General features: G+C 47.0%; 1 long non-coding RNA gene across 4 annotated transcripts in view; it reads left to right on the top strand.

Moving 5' to 3' along the window:
- LOC104683379 overlaps positions 1 to 15,703 on the top strand; it is a 112,783-nt gene that overhangs the window by 76,218 nt on the left and 20,862 nt on the right. The gene's annotated exons all lie outside the window — the stretch shown is intronic.

The raw sequence follows: 15,703 nt of genomic DNA on the forward strand, positions 1-15,703 counted from the left end.
GAACATTGCAGCTGAGTTATTGAAATATTTTAAAAATTTTGTCTCATTTTAAGAAGAAAGAATCCAAAACCGTCAAATTCTTACAGAACGAGAACAGCTTTTGGATATTTGTTTCTGAAGAACCATGTTATTAATTATTATTGTGTGTTTTACTTTCCTTGATCTTTTTTTTTATATCAGCAATAGGTTAACAAAAACATTTTTTGGTTGCTCTTGAACCTCATCTTCTAGTTTCAGCAAGCTACTTTAAATCATGTATATATACACATATATAAAACTGTGTCTTGGGATTTGGTGCTCTGTAATTACAGCTTTATAATAATTACCAAACTAAGTTGCCTTCTTACTAAAAATGAGACGAAGAATTTGGGGTGTCTTGCCTCAAGGTTTGTGGGGTTTTTTTTGCTAGGCCCTAAAAATGCGTGGATGCCTCTGATCTCTTAGAGGCTGCTGCTTTTTGCTATTTCTCTTCAGAATTTTTATTTGGAGATGGCTAAGCAGGATCCTTGCCCCATAAAATGCACGTAAGATAGAGAAGTTGAAAAGGAGCCGGGGAGCTGTGAAGTGGAATGGAGAAATGGCGAGGTTTGTTAATCCCAAGTAAAAGCCCTTAGGAGTGCAGGAAGAAGACAACTGTGTAAAATCAATCATTCAATCAACCAGAGCCCCACGTGCTTCCATGGCACCCATCCAGAGCCACTTAATGCAACCGTAAAATTAACAGCTCGAATAATGAGCACGTCAGCTCCAACGGGGGAGGCTGCAGCAGCAACGCAGCTGCTGGAAGAAGCTCAGCACAACGTGAACAGTCAGACAAGAGTAGCAGTGCCTCCACCCCTGAGCTGCTGGGAACTGGGCTTTGCATTGGTCCTCAGGCCTGGGATGGGAATTTTGTGGGCTCAGAAGCTGTGGAAATGGAGTGAGCTCTAAAGAAGGGTCCAAGGAAAGGGCTGGAGGTCCCTGAGCAAAGCCAGGAGGTGCAGAGCCAAGTCCTTGCAGACATTTCACGGTGCAGGTGTGGTCCCAGGCCTGTGTGGGAGTGGGATATGGTGCAAGGATGAGACAGCCCTGGGTTTGGTGAGGGAAAATCCATGGGCATGTAGGACCTGCCCCTTCATCTGACTTCTCCGTGCTGTGTGTCATGAAAATGGTTTAAAACCAGCTCAGAAAGGTCTCAAATTCAAGAGGAGGACAAAAAGTACTTTGGCTACTCTTGTTAGCATGAGTTCCTGCAAGGGGAGATGAAAAGCCAGGAGGTGTGGCAGAAAGAGGATGCAGTGATCTAAAGCAAGGGTTTAAAAGGGAGGAGAGGGAAGAAGGGAGGGCTTTTGGCAGAAAGTCAGTGGATTTGGTCGAAGTGTGGCTACTGATGGAAGTGAACAGAGGAGAGGTGGGGATCGTCCTTGGTGACATCTCTTTGGAGCAGGGGAGCGCCTGTCAAGTTGTCCATAGGGTTGTGCTGCCAATTTCCATAATGCAAATCTGAGCCATGGGATACCTTGCACATTCTCACTGCCCATGCCCTCTGTCTCCTGTGATCTGGTGAGGAACTCAGAATCATTTTTAAGCACGCTTCTAAGTCTCCTAATAGGCAAAAACCTGAATGAGGCAGTTGAAAGCCAGGAGGAAAAGACATTGAAAAGCTTTTAGCTAAAATGCTCGTAGTTCAGGGGTTTCATTAATTTTTTTTTAAATCCTTCTTGTAAGTATTTAATTTCACCCTTCGGTCTTCCTGCAGCCATCCTGTTTTAGCCATGCAGCATCCATTTGCCTGTAATTACAGCCATGTCATTCAGCTTTCAAACACCCCCTCAGACACTCTTTTGGCAAGTGGAATTTTAAACATAAAGCGAGAGTTAATCAGCAGCCAGATTGAAGCACTGCAGAAAGATAGAGAAGCTGCTTGATATTCCTGAGAACTCTGGTGGCTGTTTTATGTGTGTTTTAAACCACGCTGTGCTTGATGACCTTGTAATGATGAAGTCTGAAGGGAAACAGAGACTGAATCATCACTTCTGAGACTGATGGTTTCGGCAGTGGCTGACGCTCTGAGCACGGTCATGGGAAAAATGGCTGTTTCCAAAGGTCAGGACATGGATCTGGCACCGGGCCCAGCTACCTAAAAACATCTGCAGAGCTGCTGTGGTGGCTGCTGATGAGCAGGATGCAGGAGGAGGTGGAGATCTGGAGCCAGATGTGCTCAGTAGCAGCTGCTTTGCCCCCAGTGCCTGCAGTTCAGAGCTTTGCCATTCCCCACCACTTTGGGATGTCCCAGGAATGACATTAGCACAAAACCAGTGTGGCTGGCTGATGAGGGCTGAGATTGCTGCAGAAATTGAAGTTGATGGGAGTGTTGTGTTAGTTGGGGAACTGAGTCCCACATCCTCAGAGATTCAGGCAGCCGACCCCAGCTGATGTACCGGTGGGTCCCAGCTCCTGAGGGCTCTCCCTGCCCTTCCTCAAGAAAACACAACATCCAGCACTGCTCAGGTGGCAGAGCAATGAGGCGCTGAGGGAGCTCAATCCCAAAATCCAGCCCTTGGTTCTGGCACCTTTGGTCGCCTCGCTCCCCGGCACCAGGAGAAAGGGCTCCTTTATCCCGGGCCACAGATGGCAGCCTCGACCTTTCCTGGCGTCTCCTGTGTTCCTGGCAGTGTCCAGCTCTCTCCCTGGAGCTTCCAGGATTGCCTGATGGCACCAGGCTGCATCCAGGCTCTGTGCCATGCAGAGGAGTCGCCAGCTCCCAGGTGTCTGCCTCAAGGCTGTGCTGTCCCTCCTGCTGCCAGCTCCTCCATCCCGACCCCTCCACTCCAAACCCCTGTGGGTTCCTCAAACCCTGTGCAGGGAAAGCTCTGATCCCTCTGTGTTTGAGCCTGGACCCCACACGAGCAGTGGGGCAGGTATTTGGGCAGGGGAGTGGGTTGCTGCCGTGGTGAGGAAGAACTGGCAGCAGACCTGGCAGCATCCCCGTGAAAAAGTGAGGGCAGGGAATTGGGAGCAGAGTCCCCCCAGCTGCCAGCAATGTGCCTGGAGGGAGAGCAGCTGCTCAAATGGGCAGCCAGTGCCTCCAGGGAAGGAGTCCAAGTCCCAGGCAGCCACTGGGAAAGGCAAAGATGCATCACCTTGAAGGCTTGTCCTTGGAGATGCTGGCTTCTCTCTAGTCTTGAAATGGAACAACCTGGTTTTTCTGTTTTTCAAAAGATAGCTGAAATATTTTGGATACTTGATTATGTATTTAGCTTTTAGCTGCTCTGTATACCGTGGCTTAATTATTCTGGCTTCCACTGTTAAATAATTAGAGCTGTCTTGTTTACTAGCAAATTTTCTGTTTGTTGCTCCAGGGTGATTTGTTTTATATTAAATTAAGTACCCGGGGCAAGTAGCATTCAAGTATCCCAAATGCCAGCAAAGAATTGGGTTGTTTGTTTTGCCTCTGGGCAGGATTGAGATGTTTCCAGAATGGACATAACTAATGAAGTGTCTCTTGGTTTAAGATCCCTCTCCTTCCCAAAAAGAAAGCTTTCTTCTCGTTTTTTCTTCTTCTTTTTTGTTTTTTCTTTTTTTTTTTTTTTTTAATGTTTTCTCCTTAATTCTGTGTTGCCTGAATTGTACTTGGAGGTCCTTCCAAGCTGAGGATTGACATAAAAATTTTGGCTTTGCCCCTGCACTACTTGGATAACTTGGGATGAGACTCTCTTCCCCCTTGGGACATGTGCTGTCAGCTCTTCTACCAGTTCATTGAGTTGACAATTTCTTTGTGTTTTGGGACCACTATTGCAGCCACAGCTGTTCTGAAACACTTGGATAAAACTTGTAGGGAAAAGAGGAGGATAAAGGGATGGTCAGGATTCAAATTGTAAGGATTAAAATAAATTTTCAAGAAGGTTGTGGGTGAGAGGAAAGTTGATTGCTGACCAGCACCACCAGGTCCTTTCCCAGTGGAGAATCACAGTCATTAAAATATGCCCATGTTTTGCAGAGCCCAGGTTTTGTCACCCAGCCAGCTCTAACTATGGCTCTCTGTTGACAAAACCTGCACAAATACACTTTATCAAGAACATCTTTTATCTTAGATGAGGAGGGAAACAAAGCAAGAGAAGGAGTTGTCTGCAGAAAAGCCTCTGTCCCTCATTTCTAAACATCTGTGCAGAAAACAGGGTGAGAATAAAGCAGCCACCCTGTGCTGCTCAGGTCTGGAGCTGAATCAAATGCAAAATATTGACACAGAGGAGCAGGATCAAACCCATTGCAATGCCAGGTAAGACCTTCCTTCCCTCCCAGTGGTCAGCAGCAGTGACTTCTGAGAAAACCAGGGAAATCTATAGGGGATTTATATTTTTTTCCTCCTACATGGAAATTTCTGTGTCACCTATTCATTTGGGTTTTTTTCAAGCCTCTGCAATATCTATTCAGATGCCTGGGAAGGGGGAGGAGTGCGTGTCCTGCAAGGCTTGGCAGGCAGTTTGGAGTTTTATAGGCAATGTGCTTACTCAGTTATTTTTAGCACGTTATTACCGGGCTGCTTTGGGTTATTTAATGTGTGATATTGACTCCCTCCTCCCCCTCTGCAGGCTGGACCTGCTGGGAGGAGCTGCCTGCTCAGGCTGCTGCCAAATGGGAAGAGCATCACCCATCTCTCTTTTGCAGAGCTTGATATCAGGCACCAGTGATGACTTTTCTGTGCTCACTTGGAAGAATTTTGCCACTCTCTGGTTTCTGGATCCCACTGACAAAGTTGTTGGAGCTCCCAAGCCAAGTCAGGGAGTGCTGTGGCTCTGCAGAGCTGTAGTGAGTGATGGCCTGTGACAAATACAAGCTCTCACCCCAGTGAAATACACTTATGGGAGCACATTTTTCTTCATTTGCATGGGGCTGAAGCATTGGTACAGCCAGCTCAGTGAAATGGAGGTGTTTGTTAGTCCCTGGAACTCAATCACAGGGCTGGGCACGGGCCGGGCTGGGTGGGCAATTTGCCATGGCAGGTAGCTGTTGCATTTAAGGTTTTCAGACAACTGATACTGTTTAGCTGGAAGATAAACCTTTCCTAGCCACACAGTGATTTAGAAGCTGTGGGCAGAATGTATGGGAGTTGGGTATCTGAGCTCATTTAAAGACCTTGCTTCATATTCTTATTCCTAAAATGCGGCAGCGAGCCAGTTTTCATAGCTATTTAAATACTGACAGAAGCACTCAGAGCAAAAATCCTACTAGGTGACTATCTGCATCCTTAAACTTCTAAATTCTTCCATATATCTAGTATTTAAAAGCTTAATTTTCAAGTCCCGTTTGTTTGAAATAATTTAATGAGTCCACATTGCTTTGAACAACTGACGATCTTATTTCAGACAGGTCTTTTTGCAAAAAGGTTAAGTATTCTAATCACTGGGAAAAGACCCTAAATTTGAATTTATCTGAATGGAGTTCAAGTTTGAATTCTCTTAGGACTGTCCAGTGCCAGTGGATCCGTCATTGGGAAGAGGGGGATGAACCCCATGGGATGCTCTTGGTGGAGGAGCACCACAGGGCCCTGACGCTGCCAAGGGGGCACCTGCTCCTGCAAAAAGGTGTCTTTGAGTTTGGTGCCAAGAGGAGGATTTGCCCCTGAGAGAAAAAAACAGGTGCTTGGGTGGTTTTACATCTTTTCTGATCTGTGGGGTAGGAGAAGGGCTCTCTCTGACTGCAGGCTATGAACTTTTGCACAGTCGTGCCTGTGAATTGCAGTAAATTGTTACTGACACTGAGTAGAGAGAAATGTGACTTTTTATTGTTGTTTGTTTTTTAATCAACCCCGTGTAAGCCTGTGCATACAGCTGTCATCAGAGACCCTCTTCCTTTTTGCCCTTAATGGCATTTCTGCTGCCAGCCTGAAGATTGAGTGTCCCGGGCTGGCATTTTTCCAGTGTCAGTTTTTCTTCTTGTCAGCTTTTCTCTTCTTTTTTTCCTGTTTCCCAACCCCCCCCTCTCTTTGGTGACAGTTTTTCTCTGCTCGCCTCATTCTGTGCTAGACTCTTCCCCACCACAAACCCTGTGTTGGGATTTGGCTGCACGTGCTAAGGAGAGATAGCAAAGTGTGCTTGGAAGTGGCTTTAAATGCTCAAACACATGGGAGATGTCTGCTGGCAAAGGAAACATTTAACTGCAAAGTAATCTACAGTTCAGTGGATTTATGGAAATAAATTTGACTGCAAGTCAGGCCTGGAAGGTATAAAATTGTGCTGGAAGGAGAGGTTTGTCAGAGGGGAAGTGCAGGAAATGGCTGTGCTGGAGAAGGAAGAGCAGGGCACGAGGACAAGGATTTGGGGCTTTGTTTTGTTATGCATTCATCCATCAGGGTCTGGACTTGTTATTTTTCCCTGTCTAACATGAATAGCAGTGTTTGCTCTTGGCCTGGCAGCCCCAGGCCCCAGCTCTGTGCCACTCCTTCTGCCTGGACCAGGAGCTTGACTCACGCTTGCAGCCCTTCCTCCTGCCTGCCGTGTTGTTTATAGGGCAAGCCTGGGACATGGAAAAGATCCAGGCAGAGGATCTGTTGCCTGTGTAGGTCCTGGATGTGGGAAGCTTTTCGGGTCTTTTGAGTGCACAGGGCTGGAGTGTGTCTGGTTTTCCTGCAGCGCCAATCTGCGCTGCCATGCCCTGGCACAGGGCATAGGCTTTGCAGCCTCTGTATCGTGGGGGAGCAGAAACCTGCAGAGCCCACTGGTGGTCAGGACAGCAGCTAGAAATGATAACAAGGCATCCAGGGAAAAGGAGAATGCGAGCACCTTTCAGGCTGTGAAGATGAAAGGTCTGAACATCTCTTGTACCCAAGTTTTTCGCTTGCTTCAGACAAGGCAGTGAGAGGGCTGACAGCCGGGGCTCGGACTGCACCGTGAGCTGTCAGCACGTTAATTCATTCACACCAAAATAATCTGGCTTGGCCATTTGCCTTGGACCTTCCTGACTTTGCTTTATTCCACAGGGCAGCCTGTCCCGAGCTGCAGGGATCCAGCCCTGCCCGTGCTGGTCCGGGCTCAGCGTGAGCAGCTGCGGCTCCGCTGCCTTGCAGAGTTTGTGCTTTCCTGTGCTCACATTTCACCCCAGCTCCAACCCCGTGCCAGGTGGAAGCTGCAGGCAGGAGCCACGCTGCTCCAATGACACTGGGCTGTTTTCTTGGAAAAGCACTGTAAAAACTGCGTGAAATTCAATGTGTATTGTGCTAAATAATGAGGGTTTATAGATCTTTACTTGGGCACGTTGTGGAATTTATGGGGTGTAAAACAGTTTCAGAACTGACAGTGCAGAGATCAGAAAACATCGTTGTGCATTTGGAAATGCAAAGCAATGGACGAGTGTTGTGCTGGGAGAGGCGTTGTGCTGTCAGTCCCTTCCCCAGCTGAAAGCAGAATTGTTGTGGCAAATAGTGACAGTCCTGAAATCATCATAGAACAGGTTGGGTTGGGAAGGACCTTAAAGTTCATCCCATTTCCATGGGCAGGGACACCTCCCACTGTCCCAGGCTGCTCCAAGCCCCATCCAACCTGGCCTTGGACACTTCCAGGGATCCAGGGGCAGCCACAGCTGCTCTGGGCACCCTGTGCCAGGGCCTGCCCATCCTTATGGTAAAGAATTTCTTCCTAAAATCTGATCTAAATCTCTTTCCCAGTGCTCCAAGTGGAGCAGCCTGGTCAGTGGTTGTGAATTTTCCAGTGGATGATGCAGCTTTTAATTGGGTTCGAATGCTTAATCGCATCTATGGAAATATCAGATAAACAAAACCGAACGCCAGTAATCAGAGGTGGCAGCAGCAGCTCTTGTCTTTTCATGTTCCTTCCTGGCCTGGTAATTTAGGGGAGAAAATCAATTATGAACTGATGGAGATGATTTGAGTTTGGCTTTTGGGGGTTGAGGTCTCTGCTTCAGGTGCTCCAGACAGGGAATTTCTCTGTCTTGTTTTAGATAAAGCAATGACTGCATGGGTGGCTTTTTTTAAAATGTAAGTGATAAAATATTTGGAGTCTGGCAATTGAGGGGAAAATGGGACTGTTTAACCCAGGCAGTGAGAACTGGCAGCAGTATATTGAAATATTGGACTGGTATTTTCTTGCAGGTTAAGGCTGTAGATAAGAACAAAGATAAATTGGTTTTCTTTCATGTCTGTTGCAGTAAAATCTCTTTTCTCTGGAAGACTTTCTTACGCTCTCAGAAATTTGGGGGTGAAAGAAGGTTTGTGAAATAACTCAGCAGTTGTAGAGCTGCATCCCTGGCCCCAGCAGGTGGGAATGGGTCCTGGTGGGGCCAGGAGGAAGGGTGGATGTGGCAGAATGGAAATGCCTGATTTGGGAACGTCTGTGGGGTAATGATGTGAACATTTTGCCATTAATAGAGAATTCAAAGATAGTTGCTGGCGGAAAGAAACTTAAAATAGCCCAAACAGGTAAAATTAACAACAGTAGAGGAAGCAGCAGAGATTTCCAAAGCAGGCACTTGGGAAGCAGGGACAATAAAATTCAGTAAACAAAATGCAAAGCTGTTTGGAAGGTGGATATGCTCTTGAGAGGTGTTTGCACCGTGGAAACGCTCATTCTGCATCTGTTTGTGCATTTAAGATGGCCCAGGGCAAGATTCAGAGGCGGATTTAAGTGTTGCAGCTTTGTTTAGTGCAGCAGAATTTAGGAAGCTCATCCTCACCTTGAGCCTGCAGCTGCCTCCTGGATGTGGGGTGTGAGTTCTCTTGGATTAATTACCTGCAATTGTCATTAAATGAATGAGCAGATCTCATGTTTTCCTTGGCTGTGCTGTAGAACACCTCCAGTCGTCCACAGTTCCACAGTGGAAGAGAGTCTGGAATATGAAAATATTCATTTTATTCAGCTTTACCTCGCCTTCAAAACAGCCCCTGTTGGTGAGAGCAGCCCTGCAGGAGCTTTTCCTGAGGGAAATTTCAGCTCAGAGTTTTATTTTCTCAGAATGCCTGATTACTGTGAGGATTTCCCTTGAGAAGAAGCTGAAGAACAGATTTTTTTCAACTTTTGGTAGTCAATAGGTTCCTACATGCAGTTCTTAAATGGAAGTAAATTATTCTAGTAAAAGATTCTGTAAGAAATTCAGTTGGTGTTAAATGTGGATGAATTATTATATATTTTTTTAATTCTTGTTTAGGCTATGTAGGAAAGAGACTACCAACAAAATGTGCAAAATCAAAAGTTTTTCATATATATAATTTTCCTGATGGGTTTTAGCTGCTGTTCGCTTGCATAGGACAGAAGCTTTCACCTCTTCTCCACCCCAATATCTGCATTTGTGTTTGATTTCCCAGGGCCAGCTGCCCAAGCATTATCCCAGACCTCGCACCCCTCAGTCATGCAGAGGAGAGTCTGAATTCCTGAACTATCCCATCCATTCCACTGAGGTGGTTTACAGATGAATTGTTGCAAGAAAAGTCGGTATTTTCCCTGTCCATCCAATTACTTTGTGGAAAAATACCCTTTTTTTTGCTTCATCTGTTGAATCCAGGTTATGGATGGGTCCAGTGGAGTTCCCAGCAATTCTGCTGTTGTAAATCTTACCTGACCTACAGCCAGAAATCCACAGTTGCTTTACAGTTTAATTACTTGTTATTATGATGTTAAGAATTAGTTAAGTTGCTTGAGAATGATGTCCCTAAACTGTTACAAGAGTGGTTTTGGCACTCATTCCGAGGTCTGTCTTCATGTAGCTGAGGAGTTTCCTTGGATGTAGTCAATGTTTGCCTGAGCACAGAGCTGAGTGTTGCAGAATCCAGCCCCATGGTTTTGTGGCAGGCTCCAAAGTGGTGACATTGCTGTATGAGCTGCACTGTCAGGTTTGTATTAATGGCATCATCTGTGGAGAGCTTTGATAGAAACGCTGTAATTGGTGTGTTTGTGACCAAGGATTGTAGCACTCGATGCTGGAGGGTTCAGCACTGCCTCTGAGCAGCAATTCTCCAATATTCCCACTTAGTTCTCCCACTCTCATGTTTAGCTCGTTTACCCACAGCTGCACCCCTCAGCTCAGGCCACCGTGCTTACAACATGAGATTTGGATAATATGACTAAACCCAAATTCCTGGGTGGAGGGGAGGGCTGTGCTGGTGCTGCTGGTTTTCTTCTAAGTAAAGCAGTTTCAATCCTGGTTTTTCTGATGCTCTGTCAAATGATATTTCAAAATGGCTTTAAATAAGTATTTTATTCTCAAGCAATTTAATTACCATTGTAGTAACAGCTGTATTTGCTGTCTTGGCATGGACTCTGGAGTGGCTCAGTGGGGCAGAGCTGAGGGGCTGCAGTGTCCCAGGGAATTGGTGGTGTCTTGGTGGAGCAGCAGGAAGGTGAGATCTGGGTGGAACACAGCACGCTGATCCCATTTTAAGTGCTGTGCAGAGTGGGTTAGTGGGGATGATGCCTTTTTCTCTGGTCCTAGAACCACGAGCCAGGCCCAGTAAGGGGGATGAAAAGGGGTTATATCCTTTATGTAAGGATTCTTAGGTGCACAACTTGCCAGGTGGAAAACGCCAAAGGTGCACATGCTGCACAATGCGTGTAGAATTCTTACAGATTTTGCAAATTAGCATATCTGACAAGAGCCCCCGGTTAGGAGCATCCTCGGTGAAGCCACCGCCAGTTCCAGTACCTTCTAGATCGTCCCCTCTCGGATGAGGACTAAACTTTGGTCATGAAAAATGTCTCTGGAAGAGCTGGTCTCAACCTTGGTTTCTAAGGAGAACCAAGATAGCACGGCTGTCTTGGAATGTGTTTTGTCTTTCTGCCTAGGAAAATACTGAAGCTAAGTTACAATAATAGACCACGGAGCTACAAATATATGTGTAAAGAATACAGAGAATATATAAAAGGAAAAAAGGCAAAAATCAACGTGGCATCAGGGAAAGCAGGGTCAGGGATGAGAACATGGCTTTTGCTGTGGTTACTGATGCGGGTGTAGGTTTAGCATGTGGGTTTAGGCTCATTTTCTACGCCCATTTCACACAGGTGGCTCTGTGGGGCGTCTCTCCACAGCTGCCAGGTCCGGGGTGGGGACAGGCCAGCCTGATGGGCAGGGGGTGCAGAGGGACCGGGACGGGATTTAGGAAGCTGCTTCTGGGCACCCCTTGGTGCAGCTGGGATGACGCCCTGACCCGCTGCTGGGGATGCTCCAGCCTGCAGCATCCCGCGGCTGTCCCGGCGGAGCCAGGGACAGCACCGAGCTGGAACTGCGTGGAGTTCAGCTCACCTGAGCCCTTCACAGGGCGTGGCTGTTCGAAAGCAGCGAGCACCCGGCCAGGCTTGGCCACGGCCGTGCAGGGGACACGCCGGGCAGGGGAGGTGACAGGGCTGCCGGCTGTCCCTGCCCCTCGGGCGGGCACCGGGCTGGCGAGGAGGCACCGTGGCACGCTGCCACCATGCCGTGGCCCTGCAGTGCTCCTTGCCGGCATCGCTGCTCTCCGCGAGTGGGCCAGCGGCCAGCAGGAGCAGGCGGGCACCGGGATGTCCGCAGCGGGCACCGGGATGTCGGCAGCGGGCACCGGGGCTGCGCTCCGCTCCGCTCCCCTGGGCGTGTGCGCTGCCCCTGGCGCCGCCTCCACTGCCGCGGCTCCCGGCAGGCTCTCACTCCACTCTCCCGCCTGTTGGGAAGGGTTTCGGTGCCTTTTGCATGCCCTCGAGCTTAATTTGCCCGTGACAAATAGTGACCCAGCTGCCCGCATGCTCCTGCAGGCGCGACTCCGCCTTTAAGTTTCTGGAAACAAAGCCGCAAGTTCTGATGGCTCTCCAAAAGCTGTGCTCTGATTGTGCTACCTCAGTGCTGGGGTTGGGAGCACTCCTGGTTCTGGGAATGCTGCTGCAGCCAGCCTGGCCTTACACAGCATCACCCGGGCCCCAAAGGTGTGATCGGTGTTAAAAGCAGTGTCAATCAAAATGGGTGGTTTCTGCAGTGTTGTGATCTACTTGGCAATAACCTGCTCCCAACTCAGAGGGGAGCAAAAGAAGGAACAGAAAATTGCCTTTGTGCTGGATTTAATATTTACATCTCAGACTTTGCCAAATAGGTTTGTTATTTATAGCAGGAGCAGCAGGAATATTCATCAGTTGCCATGGTCATATTAAGCTCACCAAGTACAACAGTGAACCACAATCTGCACTGGAGTAATTTTGAAATGCTTTCACGCCGAGTGAAATAGTTTGTATTAAATTTAAGAGTTAAACGCTGGGTTTCTCCAGTGCCATTTCTGGGATTTCAGATATAAAAATGGAAATGCTTTATTGGAAATTTAATGGGAAGAGCAGTGCTGTATACAGGAACCCTAAAGAACTCCCCGTCACTAGGCAGTGTTCAGGATCGCAATTTATGGGCCTTAAAAAGCAGAATATGCAATGAGGGTGCCTAGAATCCCATTAATAGGGATCTATTTTTGACAAGCTGAAAAAACTAATGTAAAATAACATTTTGTAATTTAAATGGAAGCATATTTAGGGGCTGGGTACTGCCCTACTGCTGCTGGCATCTGTATTTGAAGTGGTGGTTGGTGTGTCTGACCTGAGGCAATAATCACACATGCTCTGAGCAAATCCTCCTGTTCTGCTTTTGGGCAAGCAATCCTCATTTCTGAAATGCCAGGCTTCCAAAATATTGCTGGAGATGCAAGTTTTTCTTTCTCAGACTAATTTAGGGAAAGAAGAGACAGAGAAATTATCCAAGGCTTTGTACTCAGAGCCTGTGCAAAGGGTTAACCCTGGGCAGGGAGATCTCAGCAGATATTTACTGGTTTTCCACTGAACCTGCTCTTCCCCTTCCCCAGCCCAGAGAACAAATCCAGCAGTAAAAGAACAGCTGAAAGCTGTCAGGCTTTAATACCCACAGATAAGGTCATTCTTTAGGGGAGACCTGCTCAAATGCATAATAATATAACCAGGAACTGTAAAAGACACCGAGATGTATTAAAAGATAAAATAAAGCAGACTGAAGTTCAAACATAGAAAAATCTAAGCTTTATGTGGTGAAAGGTAAAATATTCTCACAGATAAGTGGAGGCTCTTGAGAGAGGAAGTGTTTGAAAGGCCTGGGAGGTTGGAGAAATCCTTGGGGATGAGCATTTGAAGACTTACATGATCCAGATAATGCAGGAGGCGGGTTGGAAGGAGGCCTGTGGGAGGCTGAGCTCGCCTGCTGCAGTGGTCAGGGGGTCTGGAAGGGCAGGAGGCACTGAAGCATCGCTCTGGCCAGCTGGAGGAGCAGCAGGTAACTGGGAGAATACCCAGCTGTAGAACAATAACCCCAGGAATAGCCCTAAAACCCAAGAGGTGGAGTCTCGCTCGTGGTGTGGCACAAGCACTGGACGCCAAGGCTGTGTCCAGGGGCTCTGGGATTTTTTCTCCTTTGTAGTTTGCAATATTTTGTGTTAAAACTGAGAAAGTCTGAACTGGATTGTGGGTATCTGTTTTGAAGGGATTCCTCTCCTAAGCCTTTTTGGATTAATGTTGGCACTTTTTTGTTGTTGCTTTTTGTCTTTAACTTGCAGTTTTTTTAATGCAGCATCATCCTGCAAATCCTCTCAGTGGGACTATAGGCTGGTCTGGAAGCTCCAGCTCAGAGCACATGTTTGATAAGGTGTCAGTACATTTTGATAAGGTGTCAATACCTCTGTGTCCACTGGGAAAGGAGCCTGCTGCTCCCTGGTTTTAGCTGGCAGGCCTTAGTGAAGCCCCTTCCCCACTGCATGTCTGAAGGAAAGCCCAGTGCTGGATTTTCCTGCCATCTGAGGGGGTTCAGTGCTCACCTGACTTGTGCTCTTGGATGTGTTGCACAGCATTTTCAATCTTTTATTTGTGCAGGGGCCAAGAAACTGTTGGTGGGGCAGGGCTCAGCATCACTGGCTGGGCTGGGAGTGATGGCTTTTGGGGGGATGGTGACTTGGGGGTGGTGGGGGACAGTGGCAGCAGCTTGGGGGGGAATCTTCTGATTCCTGAGGGAGCTGAAGGCTGCCAGGATCTCTAAGCACCAGGATTGGAGCAGGTTCTGCTTTGGGAGTGTAGTTCAGGAAGAATTCAAGGATCAGTTTTGCCAATGAAATTACCTGCACTTGGTCCAATACTGTGAAATGTTAATAGTTCTATGGTTCAAGACACAAAAGTGATTATGAGCTGGACTTGGGGAAAACGAGCTTCTTAAAAGTGATAATGCAGATGGAATTGCAGAGTCAGGAGCGTTACACCCTGTTAATTAAACTTTTGGTCCTAAGTAAGTGGTGACCTGGTCTTTGCAGGCTGCACGTTGCTCACATTCCTCTCCAAACTCTTCCCTGCTGCCAGAACATCCTGGAAACCTCCCTGACAGGCTTCCCTTCTCTTTCTCAAACAGGCTAAGATCTACTGCAGATATTTTATAGTTTTAGCACATCTTGTTGTGCTCAATGTGCAGTTGTTATGTCCTTGCCAGCAATACACTGGAAGGAGCAGCCCTCCACTGCTGCTGGATTCTCTTCCCTTCCATACAGTGTGGGAGGGAGGGATTACCTCCCTGAGATAGCATTGCAACACATGAAATCCCACACTGAGCTCCTCAATGTGTTTTTCTTACAGACAAAACAAATATGAAGAAGAATGGGGGAAAAAATTCATGTTGCAGTTGTTCAGTTTTGTATTTACTTAGCGAGTTTTTCATCTACCAGCTTTTGCCAAGCAAAAGGGGTGTGCAAAGGGAAAGCAGAGGGAGAATTGTTAAAAAAAACCTGCTTATAGAATTCAGCATGTCTTCATCCTTCAGATAGTGTTCTTCCTCCTTGAAGTGCAGGGCAAATGGGCTGAATTAACTCTCCAGATTATTTATAATTATCAGAGCTAAAGCATCAGGAACCAGAGCACAAATGACCCCTCCTAGATGTGCTCACTGCATCTCCTGAACACCTCCTGCTGCCCTTCAGGGTCTCTCCGTGCAGCAGAGAGCTCCATCAGGACCAGTTTTCCTTCCTAAATTCTGTCTTTAGCTATTCTGCCCAAATATGAGTAAGTTTTGTCTAGACAAATCTCACTTTTGACTCTAATTCCAGACTTCACCCGATTTCAGCTATCCTACAATATTAAGCACATCATTTTGAAGGCTGGGAAATCCCAGCTATGTGTGATTTAGTTAAAATGGCTCTTGTTTAAGCAGGAATGATCTGACTTGGATAAAAAAAAAAGATTTATGAAACCTCTCTGGAAGTAGAGAAGTCATCAATGACGTTTGTGCGTATTCAGTGTTTCCATTTTGTATTCAGAAGGCTTAGCCCCAGCTATTGCAGAAAAGTTGGGGAATTACCACTTGCAGATAAATCTCGTGTCTAAATTGTACTTCTTGGTTACTAATTTTGCTAATTAAAATATCTATCACCCATGCATGGCCTCAGATGGATTTAAAACAGGAGTCTGTAATTTCATGAGGAGTTGTTCATGATCCTCAGGTTCTTGCCTGGATGGCCGTGCTGGAATTTATCCCTGTGGTGAGGATGTGAAATGTGTGCTGGGTGGATTTGGTCAATAATCCCCGTTCTCGTGGAAGGGTTTAGTGATGTCATCCCTGAGCCACAGGGTCTTGTTCTACATTGGAGTCACCAATGACAACAGGACAAGGCTGATGGGTTTAAACTCAAAGAGGGTGGATTTAAACTCGGCATCAGGAAGAATGGGTTTGCAGGGAGGGTTGTGAGGCACTGGAACAGTTTCCCAGAATGGTG

This window comes from Corvus cornix, chromosome 12 (assembly GCF_000738735.6).
Source record: "Corvus cornix cornix isolate S_Up_H32 chromosome 12, ASM73873v5, whole genome shotgun sequence".
Lineage (NCBI taxonomy): Eukaryota > Metazoa > Chordata > Aves > Passeriformes > Corvidae > Corvus > Corvus cornix.